The sequence below is a fragment of the Cryptomeria japonica genome, chromosome 3 (genome assembly GCF_030272615.1).
Source record: "Cryptomeria japonica chromosome 3, Sugi_1.0, whole genome shotgun sequence".
NCBI lineage: Eukaryota > Viridiplantae > Streptophyta > Pinopsida > Cupressales > Cupressaceae > Cryptomeria > Cryptomeria japonica.
This window is the reverse complement of record NC_081407.1, coordinates 428,000,846-428,020,263: the sequence shown is the minus strand read 5'-3', so window position 1 is coordinate 428,020,263 and position 19,418 is coordinate 428,000,846.

Sequence of the window (19,418 nt, the reverse complement as noted above, 5' to 3'; positions counted from 1 at the left end):
TAATGCACATTTAGCATTACTTCAGTCTTCAATATCTCCACACTCTGTTTCTTCACACAGACCTAATCTGCTCTTCTATATTCACACATATAAAAACCTCATCAACTCCTAAAACCCTATCTTCCACTAAAAGCCTAGACATGATGTCCTTATAAAGGAATCTGATTTCATGTCGGTCCAATAGGATTACATTGCAAGTTCCTAGGTTCAGTGCATCTAGACACATTTGGTAACACAACAAAAAATCACCGCCAAAGTGTCGATGGATGATAACTCATCATAAAAATACTAATTGGCAACTCATCACAGAGTAATATCGGTTCACTATCGATTACTGATTCATACATTTTACCAATAACCGGTTGTCAAAATGAAGACTGGAAAAATGTTAACTACCGCTTTGTTCCATTGTACTGCTTTGGGATCCTCAAACCGCTTGAGGTCTTCATACCGGTTTGGGTCTTCAATCAATTTGTGACTGGTAAACACCTTCTACAAAACACCAATAGTCTAAAGACTATAATACATAATACCGGTTGGAACAATTACCAGTTGAGCATAACTCATACATAGGGAAGTGATCATAAAACAAGTGTGTGTCTATCAATGACAATCACAACATCATCAAAATGTCAACATGAAGATGCTAGTTATTCTAGTAATTTGTATTGGTGTGGATGTTACTATTGTAATACATAATGCTTGTGGAGTCTCGGGATCATGTGCCTTTTGTGTTGGTGGTTCACATTGATCGTTGAGCTCGTAATTGATGTTTTTAATTGGTGCATTGGTGTTCTTCATGTTCTTGGCTGATCGGATGCTTGTAATGTGTTGTGGATATTCGAGGCATATTTCTTGAAGGTGTAATGTGTTCAAGATAGAATATTTGGGTCTATGCTATGTCTTGACTGATATTTCTTGGTATGCATGTAACATTGTATCGAGTGTGGTTGTATTTTTGTAATTAGGTGGTGAGTGTTGAGCAGACCTTGATGATTTCTACAAGGTTGACGTCATGTATAAATAATTGTAATAATTTTGTATTCGAGTGTATGTGCACTGAATATATACATATTTTGAAGGTAGAGAAGAAGTGTGAAGAAGAAAGTTGTTTTGTTCTTCAATGGAACTGAACCAAGCATTAAGGAGATGATATTTCTTAGTTCATAATTTTTGGAACTGATCTATGATTGTTTGTATAGGCTGTAAGCCTTCCATGGGTAGTAAGCCTTTTTATTTTGAGCAATGAGCTCTAGGCAGTGAACCTGAATGCATGTGCATTCCCCATTGTAATACTTCTAACAGAGTATACCTATATTGTGGGTGTATCTCCACCATGATTTTTCCCCTAATAAGGTTTCCACATACAAAAATCTTGGTGCTATGTGTTTTTATGATGTGTTGTTGATTTATGCTTTTATGTTTAATTATTGGATCTAATAATAATTTCAAGTAGTGTGAGTTTTTGTGACAACTGATTCACCCCCCCTCTCAATTATCTACCCTATTTCCATCACTAAAAATTATGCAAAGTGTGTGCTAACATTAGGTTGGATTGAAGTGAACAGATTAGTGGATCCTTGATTCAAATTGTGATTGTTCTATGTTGATCCTACAGAGGCTGACACTGTTGGTTGTGAAGAATATGTTGGAATTGAAATCTAAGAGATACCAGTCACACTCTGAGCTTACATGTTTGAAATATTCACATTTGTTTGGGATGTGACATTGGCATATTTTTGTGATGTAATTTAAGGACTTGAGGATGTTGTACTAGAGGTTGAACTGCTAATAGAAGTCATAGTGGCTTGTATGATTCCCATGCATTTTGGTTTGTACCCTGGGTGGAGCTAGAGGACATGAGGTGTGTCTGAGATGAGCATGATCCCTAATTCATGTTTTGGTTTACAATAATCTCAGGGGGTAAGATCATTATAACATCAAATTTAGGCAGTATTTTAGCCCCATTTTGTAATAGTAATGAAATATATCTATCTTTGTCATAGCTAGGGAGAGCATTGAGGAATGCAAGGACACGTGGATATTGTTGGGTCACCTCAAGATCCTTTGTTGTTCAAATTGTGTTGAAGGTCTGTAAATGAAGGTAAATTGTCCTGGTTTGCTGGTAAAGGGGTAAAGTTACCCCTCTTCGAGATTGTCCTCATGAATAAGTTGATAATTTCATTGTGCCCATTGGGTTAAATGTGATGTCACTATTTCAATCCATTTGACTCCTGGCTATCTACAATTGATTGATGGGCATAAGGACTCTTAAGGCAGCTTAATGATGTGATGTAGACTCTACAATGGGTTATGAAAATCTAAGGACTTGGATGCAAGAATCTAATATTGATGACAGACTAAGTATGCAAACAAGATAGATACTCTATTGAGGATCAGGACAAGGAGGCTATTGTTGAAGCCTAAGTCTCTCAAGTATTTGTTGAAGGATTTATCTCTTGGCTTCAACCTCAATGCGACAGGCTTTTCTTATTTTGTTGTCCAAAACAAAAGTAATTCCTATGTACTGGGGTCCACTATTTTTCAACTTCCAAGCAAGGTTATTGAAACTGAAAATGATATCTTCGTGTTCGTCATTAGATCTTAAATCAAGTTGCAAAATCAAGAAGATACCCTCAGCAGGTGACACCATTTACTATAAGGCTCTTCTAAATGAATTGGGTATGACCTCTAGGATGAATATGTAGATAGTAATGAGGGTAAAACCAAAGACTAGGTTAGTGACACCACACAAAGAGTATTGGGGATTGTTTTGACCTTATTAGGATTATGATTGAGGGTACCCTATACTAGACGTATGAGCAAGGGCACAATGATTGATTGATAATTGACTAAGGATATTAGGTCTTTTGATTCTTAACGACTCCCTGGACAAGTTCTTAAACCTGATTTTTAGATTATGTGGACGTTAAGTGATGACTACTAAGGGTATGCAACCTATGGGGCCCTACAGACTCTGAACAAACTTTGGATAGTAGAAAGGAAAAGAGACAACATGAATTTTCATAAATAACCTGATAATTTTTCTAATTAAGTACCTAAGCAGGATGAATGTGAAATGACAAACTGATAAATGCAAAATTATGACAAGACTAATGTAACACAGTAACTGGACGAATGCAAAATACTGACAGGATGATTGTGAAACCCTAACTAGATGAATATGAAATCTTGAGTTTTCTTTGATAATTTTAATTTTCTCAATAATTTTAATTTTTTGTGATGATCTCAGTTTGCTTATGTTTTAGTGAAATATGAAATTGTAGACACTCAAAAATAGTATGGTTGAAATAAAATGAGTAGATAAGCACAAATCCTATGGCTGGCTAGGACAATATCTATTGGGTTCACAATGTGGATAAATTCAAGCCACACTTATTTAGAGTGGACAGCTTAGGAGCTATGATAGTCACTTCTCAAGCATACCAAATTCCAAATTCCCAAATACTTGGAGATCTAGAGGAATTTACTATCTCTACTTTGAACTGCGAGAATGTGGGATAACTTCAAAGGTCTGACCTCCTAGGCTAGTAGATAGAAGGTTTTGGGATGCTAAAACAATGGGTTCTTAGTAAGGGCATCCATTTAGGTGGCCATACATATGATGTTTCACTTAATTAAGATGTCTCTTAGCCCTTGCGGGTTTTATGCATGTGGATTTCACATCACACGAATACTGAGGGAGGTATACATTGGTATGACACATCCGCACCTATTGCTTATGATTTTTCTCACAAACACATTTATTTATAGTGGCTCAAAGAAGCTTGGCTTTAGTTTGTTACCACTTGGGTCATTCCCTATCACCTGACCTTAAGGGATTCTTTAGAGGCAGGTCTGCTAAAAGGGATTAAAAAAAAGATCCTAGAGCTCAAAACATGGAAGACAATTGTTAACTATAAGAACCAAAACCAAATGTGACCTATCCTAAAAATCACACACACTTTCCTCATCTACCTCTGCAAAAAAAATAATTAGCATTTTTAATTGTTATGTCTTTGACCAATCAAAACCACCTTCACTAGAAGGTAATTGCCACATGTTGCAGACAAAAGATTAGAAACACAAAGATAAACCAAACATAAAACAAAAACAAAAACAAAAACAAAATAAAATTACTAAAAAAAATATGTGAAAACCCTAACCTACGAATGTGAAACAAAGAAATAAAAAATATGAAAGACTAAGACTAATGTGAAACATAGACCCAACAAATGCAAAACATTGACCAAACAACTGCAAAATGACAATTACCCTAATGCAAAATTTTGTTGTGAAGAATGCAAAATTTGGAACTTAATGCAAAAATCCATATGGAAACCTGCAAAATACGAAAAATAGAAATCCAAATTAGTAATCCTATAAGTTCATGTTAGGTTCACCAGAATGTATCACAAGTTAAGTTGGCACCAACAATCAGACTTAATGAATTAACCATGAAAACTCAAATCGAATTAGCCTAATCCGCAATAACAATGAAAAGTAGAATTGAAATCAACAAAACAATCAAGATCCTTCAAATTCCCAAACTCTCTTGTTGATTCAATCTCTGGCTCCCATTGCTCTTCTCAATCTTATGGTTGAATGGATCTCAAAGTTGCACTTGAAAATCTACATTAAAACACAAAGATTTGGAAGACAATGGTTCATCAAAATAGAAGATTGATGTTGAATTTATAGAAATTGGAGAGAAATTGATTGATAGGTGGAACTAAAGTGACCTAAAAAGTTGATTAGTAGTTAGAGAGGTGATTGAGGATGTTAACTAAATTAATTAATTAGTAATAAAAGGTGGAACTCAGGGGTGAGTGTTAGCTACAAATTAGCATATGCAGTAGGATTTAACATAAATTACATTTAATTAGCATGAGGTTGCATGATTAAATGATTGGAGGAAAATTGGAAGAAATTGAATAATTAGAAATGATGAAATGTGATGATTAAATTAATTTAGAAGAAGGAAATTTAGATTAATTAAATAATTAAAAATTAATTAATTAATAAAGATGAATAATTAGTATGTTAGTAATGCGACATTTTTAGGTGTCTACAATAATCAACTATGAATAACCATAGATTCACAAATGTGTAACATTACGAGATAAAGTCACTTTTAGACTAGCAATAAGGGCTTCATATAGTGATATTGTTAGTACAAAAGAAACTGATATGATAGGATAAAGGGATTGGTTTTCCTGAAGGCAGTGTTAAAATGACACCACCACCTGAACTAGTTCAACACTAAGATCCATCAAAATACAATTCCCAGGTCTTATCAATATCAATAGGATGAACAAAATAATCAAGAAAGGACTCCTAATTAGGTAAAGTAAGAGGAGAAGGAGCATCGACCAAATGGTCAGTTAAAGCTTGTCCTTTAATCGCTTTTTGAGAAACAAATTTTAGATCAAATTAAGTTAACATCATAACCCATTTCACTAAGTGCCTTGAAAGATTAGTTTTAGGAAAGAGATGTTTTAAAGGATCAAATTTGATGATAACTTGTGTCTCAGCATTCAAAATATAATATCTCAACTTTTGAGTTACAAGAACAAGAGCAAGACATTTCCTTTCTATTGCAATATATCAGACTTCATAATCGAGTAAAGTGTGGTTCATATAATAAATTCGACATTCTTTACCATCACTATTACATTGTTCCAATAAAGCTATGAGAGAATGAGAAGAATCAACAATATAAAGAAGGAAAGGTTGAGTAGGAATAACAAGTTGCAAGATAGGAGGATTCACAAAATAAATTTTTAGATCCTCGAAATCTTTTTGACAATCCACATTCTGTCGAAAGGTGGTATATTTCTTCAGCAATTGAGTAAAAGGGAAAGTCTGATCTGTAGCTTGTGAGAAAAACTTACGAATAGAATAATTTTTTCTTTGTAAGCTTCATAATTGAGATACATTTAGAGGGGGTGGTATACTCACTATGGCATCTATTTTCTTCGTATACACCTCAATACCATGATGAAATACTATGAATCCTAATAGTTTTCTACTATCCACACCATAAACATATTTTCAGGGATTCAAGCACATGTTGTATTTGTGAATTCTTTCAAAGATTTGGTGAATGATCCTAACATGATCTTGACGAGAGATAAACTTAGCTAGGATATCATCAATATAATCTTCTAATATTTTATGCATGTGATCATGAAAGATAAGAGTCATAACACATTGATAGGTAGCGCCAGTGTTTTACAACCCAAAAGGCATCATAACCCAACAAAACGTACACCAAGGAGTGGTGAAAGTAGTTTTGAATTGACCTTCTGGGTTAATAAAGATTTGATTATATCTATAAAAACCATCCATAAAGGATAACAAAGCATGACCAATAGTAGAATCTACTATCATATCAATGTTCGGAAGTGAAAAATCATCCTTCAAAGAAGCCTTATTGAGATCTCAGAAATCACTGCATATTCTAATCTTGTTAGTAAGTTTAGCAATGGCAATGATATTCTAAATCCAAGGGGAATAATAAATAGAGAGAATAAAGCCAACTTTTAGAAGTTTTTTAATTTCAGCTTTAACAAGCAAAGCTATTTTGGGATTCATTTTCCTAATCTTCTGCTTCACAAGTTTAGCATCAAGAATAAAAAAGATGTTATGAGTCACAATTTTAGGATCAATGTTAGGCATATCAAAATAAATCCAAGACAGATTTCAAGGAAATCATGTAATAATATATAATATTCCTTTTGTTCATCATTTCTTAAAAACCTCCTGATCTTTATGATCTTCTCTTCATTATAAGGATCCATTTTAACATCAATAGTATCACTCACAAGAAGATTACTTTGTTGGGGACCATCCATTGGTTAAAGAAATTCATATATCATCTCTTAGTTATCATTTCCTAATTCAATATCCTTCCCAAAGTATGCTTCAACATTTAAATAGTAAGGGAATCCACGATTATGGTGATAATGAGGAAGACTACCATAAAATCCTCAAAACTCACCCAAGGAAATATCAGTAGAAAATATATCCAAGGTGGATGAGATTCAAAATCGATGTATTCAAGATGTATTAATGAAAGTGAATTGAGAGAGAAATTGACATTAACATTTAAGTATGGTCTCTTAGAGGATTTGGTGGCTTAAAGGGATTATATCCAAGTCCAAAATATGTTTCACAAACATGATACTCTAAAAGAACCTTTATCTCTTGTTCTTGTTGTTGAATATCCTGAACAACTGAGAGGGGGGGTGAATCAGTTATCAATTAAAATATTTTACTTATTCCACAAAAATAGATCTGGTAAACTAATACTTAATTACTCATCCATAAACAGATATAAGCATGAGATAGAACACACATGAAACATAGACATGAAACACCGGATTTTATGTGAAAAACACAAGAAAGGAAAAACTGCAGAGAATGATGATTCTCAGGTATAAAAAACCTATTAGGGTGACATCGGTTAAGATGATTTTTACAAACAGTGTCTCACTATCAAAATTATCACTACCCAGCTAAAACCGCTAGAAAAGGGCTCACTACCTAGAAGAAGAAGAAGGAAAAAGAAATAATCTAACACTAAAGCACAACTACCACTACACTACAATGCTGGCAGAAACCTTTGGTTCGCTACCTCTAGTTCCCAACAACAACAACACACAACCACACTGCTCAACCACACCTTCACATAACCTTGCACAAATTCACACTAATAGAAAACAAATTTTCTTTTTCAATCCACTTTCTTCTATATATTTCTCATTACAACCATCTTTTATTTATACTAATCTCTTGAATAGGAAGTCTCCCAAGTTGGCCAAAGAATTTACCAAAACACAATTTGAAATAGGTCTACACTAAACATTCACATGGTGGAAAGGAATGAGAATTGGATCACACCACAATGTACCACATTGATCAAAATAACACAGTATCCATATGCCACAATCACCAGAGAAAAAATAGAATATTCAAGGTCAACCAGACCCAGAATGAACATATCCACAACCATGACTCCAAAAAACATCATCACGTCCTAAATCCGGATAACAAAGATAAATACATGAATAACATAAATCCAAAATATTATCATCAAACCCAGAATTACGAATAAATGCGAAGAACTACAAACATTGTCAAATATCATCATCACTAAGTACACTTCCTGAGTACCAACTCATAAGAATGACATCCTAAAGAAACATTCAACAACATACCAAAAATTCATGACTACAACTACAACATATTAGAAATACAGAGCATAAACTAATCATTGTGTTATCATTGTTTAAAAAAAGGGTTTTCCTTTCCCATAATCGGCTAAGTTTTTGAAATTTTGAATTAGACACACTATCAATTGCTTCAGCTCTGTGTTAGGTCCTAGGGGTTTAGGGTTTTAATTTTAAATCGTTCAATGTTTTATCAAAAAACCCTCTGGTTTCTATTCCTTCATTACTTTATCCACTTAAGTAATGGGTCTTGGGGTCGTAGGAGGTGTCCCCCCTTGTCATTTGCCTAGGTGGTTGTTGAATTAATCGTAAAAATTTATGCCTTATGTCTTTTCTTCCTAATGTTGTCGGGCCCAGTAAGTTGTGCATAGCTCTCAGGTGGATCTATGGTTTTCACTATTTCATTAGGTGAAGTTGCGCATGGTTTATGAATTGCAAAATGGTGAAAGGGAAATGCGTTCTAAATGGCACATTTGGTCCAGGTTAAAATCGCTTCATCTCATCCAAGATCCAATGGCTAGCATTATTTTGCAGCCTGAACTTGCAAGTGAAATACCTTTTGCAAAATGGAAAAAGTGTCTAGTGGGACCTTGCAACAAAGACTTTCTAAGCGATTAAAAGGTGATCAAGTCCAATCTGATCCGACGGTTAGCGTAGCTTTGCAGGATGAAGATGCTTGATAGTTAGCTTTTGTGAAGTAGCGAAATGACATGGCACTCCAAGCACACAGTCCAGCTGGTCGAGAGGGCGAGTAAGATGATGGCATGTGGCAAAGGTCACAATAGTCAGCAAGGCGGGTCTAAGGGTTAAAAGGTGGGTCCCAGCAGTGAGTCATGCCATGGGATAAGAAGTGACATGGCAGATACAAGTGGCAAGGATGAGGTGGAACCTAGTGTTTTCTCTCAGCAAATGAAAGGTTGACATGTCAGTTTAAAAGTGACTAGATGTCAGGTGGATGAAGTTGAGTCAGAGGGCCCATGTTTGCGAGATTCAGTTAAGATTGTTAAGCATCGAGCAAGTCAAATATAATCTAATAGCCCACGTGAGTTTGCAATGGTAAAGTGCTCATGTTTTATGCCTTGTGAAATGGTGAAAAGGTTTTTCGGCCCCAAAGATAGATAAAGCATAAGGTTAAAAGAGGATCAACTCCGTTTTGATCCAAGGGCTCACGTTATTTCATGGTTGTGAACCAACCGAAGGATATGCTTCGTGAAATAGCAAAAGGAAAAAGGGTTCGTCCAGGTGTAATGCTAGATGGTGATGTGTCAATTGACACATGGTTTCAGAAGAAGTTGAGGGCCCGCCAAGGTGTAACTAGTGGTATAAGGGAGAGACACGTGGTTGACATTGAATTAGGCTTGAACAGTTTTCTAAAGCTAAAGGTTGAGTGCCACGTGGTAGTCAGTAACCAATGAAAAGGTGACATAAGTAAAGCAAGCATAAAGGTCTCCCTTAAAGGATGGTCATCTCTGAATTGATCCAACGCTTCACGTTGTTTTGTGGCCCGAAGTTGAAAGTTGTTTAAGCTTCATGAAATAGCAAAAGACCGCTAGTAGTCAAGGTAAAGGTGTGGTTAATGAAGAAGTCGATGGTTTTGGTAAGAGTTAAACGACGAGCAGTTAGAGTTCCATCTAACGCCTGGTGCAGCTTTGTGAAGGAGAAGTGCTAGAAGGATAAAGCCTGCAAAATGGCGAAAAGGAGGTAGGGCCCAGCATGAAGGCAAGGCTATTAAGTCAGTGTAAAGGATGATCAAGTTTCTTTTGATTGGACGGTTGGCGTGATTTTGTTTAATGAAATTGCCCGAAGGTTATGCTTTACAAAATAGCGAAAGAGCAAAAGGAAAGAATGTGCAGGAATGTTGTGACCCATTGGAGCGAAAAATTCGAATTTTCTTAGGAATTCAATTCTGAAGGGACAACCGAAGCATGCGATATCAATGTCGCAGTTAAGAGCATATGATCTCCTATCAACCAAATGAAGGTATCATTCTAAAGAATTGTTGCAGAGGAGCAGATACAGAGCTATTTTCTTCAAATATAGAGCAAGTCAATTCAGTTGCAGAGCGGATTCCTTCGAGCTAAAAATAGGTTTTCTTGTACTTTGGTGTGGTAATTTCTTTGTGGTGTGTTTTAATTAAGGTCTTGATTTGTCACAGAACCAGTTGGGAGTAGTATTTTCATTGCTTGCATATCTTAAAATGGCACCTAAGAGAGAATTTTCCAGGAAAGTTAATTATCAGGAGAGGGCCATTTGTGATGATTTTCTTGAATAGTTGACATTGTCAACTAATCAGGCATCAAAAGTAAAAGAATTAGTGCCAAGAGCTCCTCGTTTGAAAATAGGAGAAGGGTTATATGATAAGGGTAATTGGTTGAGAGATACACAAGTTGGGTTGTCTAGGTTGGGGTTATTCAAAGTTCGATTCAGAATGAGAAATTCTCTAGCCCCACAGAATAGCATCTGGGAGTTAGATGTAGGGAAATTGGTAGTTCCAGGAGTATTCATGGATATGGATCTATTGACTCAAGTTGAACATAATTATGATCCAGTCACAAGGAGCATTAGGGATATAAATGGGAAAGCCCTTATTGAAATCAATAATGAGGAATTCAAAAGTGCTTTTGGGCTTAATGAGTTTACCAATTTTCTCAAACCCATTAACTTCAAATCATTAGCTCAAGTATACAGTGCACAGAGGAACCACCTTAGAAATGGGCCTCTTAAGGAATTTTTTATGAAGATAGGTGGGTTGACAGTTGTAGGACCCAACACTGAAGAGCCCTTATCATTGAATTTGTTCACCCTTAGGGCTAAGGGAATGTATTGGTCACTTTGCTAGATTTTGGGAGAGGATGCTGAGGCAAATATGCCCAATCACTACTTGCTAATGATTGCTCAGATTTTGAATCCTTCTCTTGCAGTAACCTTTGATTATGCTTCTTTCATTACTGATGCTATCCATGGAGGGTTGATAGGAATAAAAAATGGGAAGGTGGATAGGCCTTTCAGATGGTATTCACTCCTCATGCATCTATTTTTGTTCAAAGGTGGTGATTACTTTGCAAGTGGAGTGGACCTCATAAAAGAGAAAGAGGGAGAAAAGATTCCAGTGCAACTATGGAGTACTGTGTTGTCATGGGACAGAGATGATGACAGGTTCTTAAAATTTGATAAATATTTTACATCAAAGACTAGAACTCTCCTCTGTTCAGAAAACCCAAGAATCCCCAAGGTTCTTTTGGAATTTATTAGACCAAAAGAATTTGTAGAAAGTATAAAGATTATTCATAATTGGGGTGATATTTACTTATAACCTGTCTCCACAGTTTTCAGAGTTTTTGGTTTCAGAGGCACTACATTCTTATTGCACTATCAAGTCCCTCTCAAAGTGGGAATTGCAGAAGTCCTCAGATAAATTGGTAGTGTACAAGAGGCAGAGCTGACAGGTAGGGGTAAAGGGACTATTTTCCCTATGGTTATTATAGCCCATCAATTTGTAATAACCAAGGGAGGTTGGAATTGTTTTGAGTATTTCCTCAAACCTTATCATTTGTCAACTACAATATCCAGGTGTGCCAATCCAGAAGACTTCTTCAATGGCATGTTTAGAAAGAGAGCAGTGTGCAGAGGTAGACCCCATCAATTTCAGTTTCCTAAAGACCTCATTAGAAATGAGTTTGATCTAGATGAGCAGGAGCTGAGGAAGGAAAAATGGGTGGCTTATAAGAAATCCTTAGATTTTGTACATCAGTTTGATGCCAGCTATGACCCATTGTCTAGCTTTTCCCCTTTTGAGGAGAAAATAAAGTTCCTAATTGTTTGCTTTGAGGATGTAATGCATACTCTGAAAGAAAAGAGGGAGGCTGTGATTAAAAGCAATCTTGAAAAGGCAAGAATGGTTCTAAGTAGGTCTGCCTCCACAAGAGCAATCCCTCCTGGTGACTATACATTGCACAAGAAATCTAACTATAGTGTGTTGATGCCTACAACAGGGGAGCCCTCTACCTCCAAAGGAAAGAGGAAGATACAAGATGTCATTGACATCCAAGAGAGCCCAAAGAAGCAGAGAGTAGGAAAATAAGTACAATCTGATACACCCTTGTACTCTCCATCCCAATCCCCTATTCACATAGGAGATGAACAAATAGTAGCTGAACAACTGATACAGTTAGGCACTCTAGGGGAAATAGCCTACACATATGATGAAGTAGAAGAGGGAATCCCAGAAGAGCCCCTTGTTGCTGAGATGAACATCATTACCAATGAGTTCAAGGGCCAGGAGTGGGATCCTATGATCAAGCAGGCCAGTGATGACTTCTTGGCTGACAACAATTTTGTTACATCAGGAGCATTTATGTAGTTTGTATGGAAGCATAATATAGACAGATACAATGCAAGATGTGAGAAGAGAAAAGGTGAGCAACCTCACAAAGATATAGCTCTGGTGGAGGAGGAAATAAAGCAAGAAATGATGGATGAGTTTAAGTCCATCACTCTTGAGCAAGGAAGAGATATGGTGGCACAAGCTGGAGTGCTCATTCTCCCTGAGTGGGACATAGCAGATGTCGTGGTACTGGAGGCAATGAGAAAAGAAACCAAGCCCATGAAGGGAATCACTTTTAGCAAAGATAATGCTGCACTCATCATGTTGTCTCTCAAGAGAGATGAGAATAAGAGAAGTAAAGATACCCCAGGGTCAAGCTACCTTGGTGGAATGATAGTGAAGAGAGTGCATAACACAGGGGTGGTGGAAGCTGCTAGCACTATGTTAGAAACTACAAAATTTAGTGTTGTAGTAGCAGAAAGTGAGGCTAAGGAAAAAGCAGACCTCCAAGTCAAGTTGGAGACAATTTTGAAGGCTTATAATAGTGCTAAGGAGGAGGTAAGAGGTAAAGATAGCATCATTGCTAAGGTGCAAAGCCAGTTGTCAAGACAGTACCATCAAGGTGAGTCTTCAACACTGATGATCTCCTCTTCTCCTACAAGACCTCCACCTACCAGCCCCATCATTGAGTTTCCACCATCTTCAACACCTTCTAGCTCCCAAATGATTGAGATTACTCCTCAAGAGTTAGAGAATTTAAAATAGGCTCAGGCCTTGTATGCAACGAAGTATGAGGAAAGAGTAAGGGCTACCATTTCAAGTTTTGTAGATACAATGAGTGCTTCACTGTTATATAATAACATAAGCAAGATTTTGGATATGTGGAATGAGCTTAATGGAGATAAGGCCATTTTGACACCTATTTTTGACAAGTGGAAGCCTAGAGAGCAGGACTTGGAGCTTATTTGTGTATCTTATGATGAAGCAGGGGCCAATCCTATCATCAAATCCACTTGTGACAGCACCAAGGACTTATTAAAATTGGCAGAAGGGGTGGATAATACTAACACGAAAATCAACTTGTACAAAAAGGAGTATGTTGATTAGGTTTTTGAATTGCTCCCAGGAGTTTTTGTCAGCCCAGATCAACTAAAGGACAAACAAGTGTGGCTTAAGGAATTAGAGGCCAAACTGTCAACCAGAATAAAAGGAATTGTTGATTTAGATGATGCTTCCTTTTTTGTTGTAACAATTCAAGAAATAGAGAAAATCAAATCTCATTATGGTTTTCTCAATTCAGAGGTGAACAAGATGAGAAATTCCTGGAAGAGGTTAACTAAGGCAAATGTAAAAGTGATTAATTTTGTGTGGCCAAATGATGATGTGTACAATGAGTGGACAAGAAAATATTCCATCTAGGATGTAGAGCACTTAGAGGGCGCTCTTGAACAGTTAGAAGAGGTTGCAATCGGACATCAAGTAGAAGAAGCTACAGAGGTCCAAAAGGACTTGTAACTATTTTTTGTAAAAGGCTTTGTAACTTCTTCTATAAAAGAAATGATTGTAACAAATTCTCCTAGGAAAGTCCAAAGCTATGTGCATCCATATTGTTATAAATGGATACCAGGAATAATAGAAAAAGGATCGCAAAGAATTGTAAGAAAACACTGTAGAAATTTATCTTAGCTTTTCTAAGTTTAATGGAGAATATTTGAAAGTTTTTGTAATACTTTCTTGAAGATAATATCAATATACAGACCATTGGTTTTGAGTAAAAACTTTGTGTCGTCTTCAAATGTGTTTGCAAATGTTTACTGTTTCATTTTGAATAATCCAGGGTTATTTTGTTTGAATTTGGTTGTAAGGCAACTTTCAGTAGATATTTTTCTTAGCTTTTCTCTTCAGGAGGGGAATTAAATATGCAAGAATTATTTCTACCAGTGAATTCTCTGTAGGATAGTTTGAATCTTGATGAGCATAGTTTAATTTGGTATGCATAAATTCTTATGTGTGTCAGGCATATATAGGGATCAACAGAAGCCGAGCCAATGGGACGTGTAAAGATATTTTGTTTTGGGAGTATTGTTTGAATTTAGATGATTCTGTGACCTTGGATAAGGCACTGGTATAGATCGAGGTTGTCTGTTACATGTTTTGTAGGTCAAAATTCTGAATATGAGTATAATTTTCATTCCTTTGTTTTAGTTAGTTTCAAGGTGATTAGATCCACTGGTTTTCTAGACTGGTTTGTTGTGGATTTATCTTTTGAAAGTGTGAATTTAGTTCACAAAGGTATACCCATCTGGACCCTGAGTAGGTCTGAAGTGTAGAAGGTTAAATCAAACCTTGTCATATGTTGTCCTAAGAGTTTCCTTCCCTTTAATATCTCTTCTACACAGAGTTTAATCATTTTATTATAAGGATGTTGAAGTGAATCAGATTTTGAAGACAACACATTGAAACACAAAATCAGTATGTTGACATGAATGACAACCATACTAATACACTATCAACTTCACATTTGCAACAATCTCTCCCTTTGTCCTTTATGGCAACATTCATCAATGAAAAATACAAACTCAAATTCATACATCTCTCCCCCAAAAATATCCATATCTCTCCAATCTCTCCCCCTATGACATCAAGGACAAAGGTGAGCAACAACTTAGCACATGTAACCATCTTAAGATTCCACACAACTCCCCCTAAGAGGAATCCCTAATCATTATTCCTGACTAAATATACACATGAATTTCCATGGACTAATGCATTTCTAAATGCCATTAGTTCAAATTAGGAAGGGGTGTTACTTCCAACTTCTGTTGGAGATTCTCAAAAGTATCCTTGCATGAAGCCTTCATAAAGATATCTGCAACCTGCTCTTTTATAGGAACAAACTCAACTTTTACTTCAGTTTCCAATACCTTCTCTCTTAATAAGTGATACCAAATAGAGATATGCTTTGTTCTAGAATGCAGTACGAGATTCTTATAGATATTTATCACACATGATTGAGATCGGATCATCAAACATCACACCAATATCCTTCAATGTTTGTTTCATCTTATGCAGTTAATAAAGACATAGAGTCATGCTTTTTACTTAACTGTGCAACTAACTGAGAGCCAATAAAAAATTCTCATCGACTGGTACTCTTTCTATCATCAACACTTCCTACCCAATTTGCATCAGTATAATATTTTGGAGTAAAATCTAATCCTCTAGGATACCACTATCTAGAATCTTTTGTACCTTTCAAAAATCTAAAAATCCTTTTTACTACAATAACATGTGGCTCTTTCAAATCTTAATGAAATCTAGTTGCAAGGCAAACAACATAAATGATATCCAGTCTGGTGGCAGTCAAGTATAACAGTCCTCCAATCATTGGTATGTACTTTCTTGTATTAGTCTTAGGAGATTTTGTTGGATTTGGTTGTTTATTGCTATTGATAGGATATTTTTTTGTCATTGATGTCAACATATTCCTGTGAGTTATTCCAGTGAGTTTGGGAAGAGTTTTTGGTCCGGTTTTGTAGATTGGTTGTGTTGATCACTATTTTGCAGAATTCGGTATTTCCTCCAATATATTCCAATGTGATTAGATCTTGTGCTAAGACTTTGGATTATTTTTTGGGATGATCTTGTGTATCTTCATTTCAGATGGTTCGTGATTTGGTTCTCTGCAAGTTATCTTTCCTCATGATAGTTTCTGATTGGTTGTGTTCTTGAGCTTTGAGACATTGACTGATGAAGATTTGAAAAGAGGTATTGGTGTAACTATTCTGGATGATTCTAACATTCTTGTTGGTGTTTCCTATTCATGTCCTATTTATTTTGGTGATCCACATTGATCGTTGTGCAATTTTTTGGTGATTTCTATGAACCAGTGATGATTTGTGTGTTATGCAATATTTTTGGTGGTGTAGCGTGTTACGGGTGATCTTGGCACGATTTCCAGTGGATTTAATTGTTTGGAAATTTGAATTAGGTCCATGATATTTAATTTAAATCATAATATTGGTCTGGTGGTTGATCATTGTATCGTGCATTGTATTTTTTGTAATTATGAGTTGAGGGTTGAGGGTTTAGTCAACCTTGTTATCAAGGTTAATGATTTGTATATATAAGTGATATACTTATGTAATTTAGGTGTGGGTATTGTGTCTACATTATCAGAGAGAGGTAAATGTGCAAACACGGATATATCATTCAATGAAGTGTTGAGGTGCTGAACCAGAACTGTGCTGAATTGGAACTGTCATCAGGAATTTCTAGATGCTATCATTGTAGTTCATTCCTTATGGATTGTAGTCTGAATCATATTGTAATTCAGTGAGACTTCCTTGAGGGTTGTAGCCTTCCAGACTTCACCAATCAAAGACATTTCAAATTCCTTTTGTATTTCACCAGCAACCTTCTTGCACATGCCATCATTTCTTCCAAATATTATGTCATCCACATATAAAACAAGAATTAGTATCTTATTCGATTCAACTTTGTAATAAAGATTGTTGTCAATAGACCCTTTCTGGAAACCTTGATTTAATAAGTACTTGTATAGCCTTCCATACCAAGCTCTAGGAGATTTATTCAACCCATGTAGTACCTTCTTCAATATACAGACAATATTTGGATCATCTGACAACTTAAATCCTTTCAGTTGCTCAATGTAAACTTCATCTTTGAGTTCCCCATTTAAAAATATTGACTTCACATCCATTTGATAGACTTTGAAATCTTTATATGTTGCAAAAGACAAAAATATCCTAATAGCTTCCATTCTAGCAATAGGAGCATATGTCTCTTCAAAATCAATGCCTTCAACTTTTGTGTAACCTTTTCAAACTAGACTTTCCTTGTTTCTTACAACACATCCATCTTCATCCAACTTATTCTAGAACACCCACTTTGTTCTAATGACATTCTTATCTGTCGATCTAGGGACTAGTTCCCAAGTCTAATTTTTCTCAATATAACCTAATTATTCCTTCATAGCTTTCATCCAATTCTAATGCCTACAAGATTCTTCAATTGTCTTAGATTTAGCTCCAAAAAGTAAACACAAAAGAACTTGTTCTTTAGCATCTTTGCTTCTTATAATAACACCTTTGTTCTTATCTCTTATAATTTGGTTCTCAGAGTGATTGTTCTGTACATACCTCAAATTTTTAGATACAACTATCAGAGCAACCTAAGTTTCTTTTTGTTTATCTTCTTCTCTTCTCTTCTCTTCTTCTCTGCTTGCAAACTCATCAAATTCATATCTTTCTTGTATACTAGAGTCATTGGAAATATTTTCATCAACCTTCACATTTGCACTTTCAATAATTTTATGCAATCTCTTATTGTAACATCAGTAAGCCTTTCTCTTTGTAGAATATCTTAGGAATATACCTTCATCTTCTTTGTTGTCAAGCTTTCCAAGATTTCCTTCATCTCTCCGGATGTAGCATTTACTTCCAAATACTTTACTAATGGAATCCTTCCATGCCATAACTCATATGATGTCTTCCTATATTTCTTTCGAAATAGAACTCTATTTAGAGTGTATACTGTAGTATGTATTGCTTCTCTCCAGTAAACTTTTGGTAGGTTTTCTTCCTTGATCATAGTTCTTATTGGCTCTTGTATAGTCCTATTCATTATTTCTACTACACCATTTTGATGAGGTGTTTTAGGGGCAAACAAATGTCTCCTTATTCCATATTTCTCACAAAAAGTGTCAAATTCATCAAAAACAAACTCTCCTCCTCTGTCAAATCTTAAGCATTTGATTCTTCTATCAACTTCATTTTCAACTCTAGCTTTGAATATCTTAAACTTTTGTAATGCTTCTGATTTCTCTCTTAAGAATGCAACCCAAGTCATTCTAGAATGATCATCAATTAAGAGCATGAAATACCTCTCACCTTGTAAAATCCTTATTCTGGTAGGACCGCATAAATCTCTGTGCACCAAATCTAACAGTCTGGTAGAAGATTGTTCTTTTCCTCTGAATGTTCCCTTTGTTTGTTTTCCTACTTGACATTCTTTGCAAACATTGTTATCCGGTTTAGTCAATCTCGATAAATCTCTCACAACTCTTGTTAAAAGTTAATCTTCATCAAATTTTCAAAGTTGATGTGACACATCCTTCAATGCCATAGCCAAATTTCATTGATTTGAGATAACAAACAATGTCCTATAGCAACCTCCAATTGGTACATGTTTACACTAGCTCTTTTCCCTATAGCAGCCTTCCAATTGGTACTTGTTCACCAGTCATATGATTTGAACATCCACTATCAATCAACCATTCATTTCTATCTCTTATAACATGAAATATTAATGTAATAATTTCTACAATCTTAGTATTACATTTTAGAGTTATCTCTTTATTATTGCTAGGTTTAGGTTCATTTTTTTCTACCAAGAACAAACAATCTCCATCTTCATAATCTAACTCATCATTTGAAATACCAACATCATCTTTAACATAGTAAGCTTTCTTATTGAACTTTACTTTGTTTTCTTTAAACTTTTGTTTTGTTCCTCTCTCCGGACATCTAGATGCATAGTGACCAATCTTTCCATACTTAAAACATTTAAGAGCTAACATACCTTTATACTTGTCAATTCCTCTCTTCAACTTTCATACAAAGTTTGCTTTCATTTCATCCAAGCTCTCATCATTTGAACCTTCATCCCAATATTTTTTGGCTTTAAAGGTTGTCTCAGTTGTTGCTTTTTCTTTACCAAACTTCCTCATCTCTAAGGCAGTCAAGGTGCCATACAATTGTTCTCTAGTGAACTTGGACAGATTGTAAGTTTCTTTAATAATAGAAATCTTATCACTATAACATTCTGGTAAAGTCCCC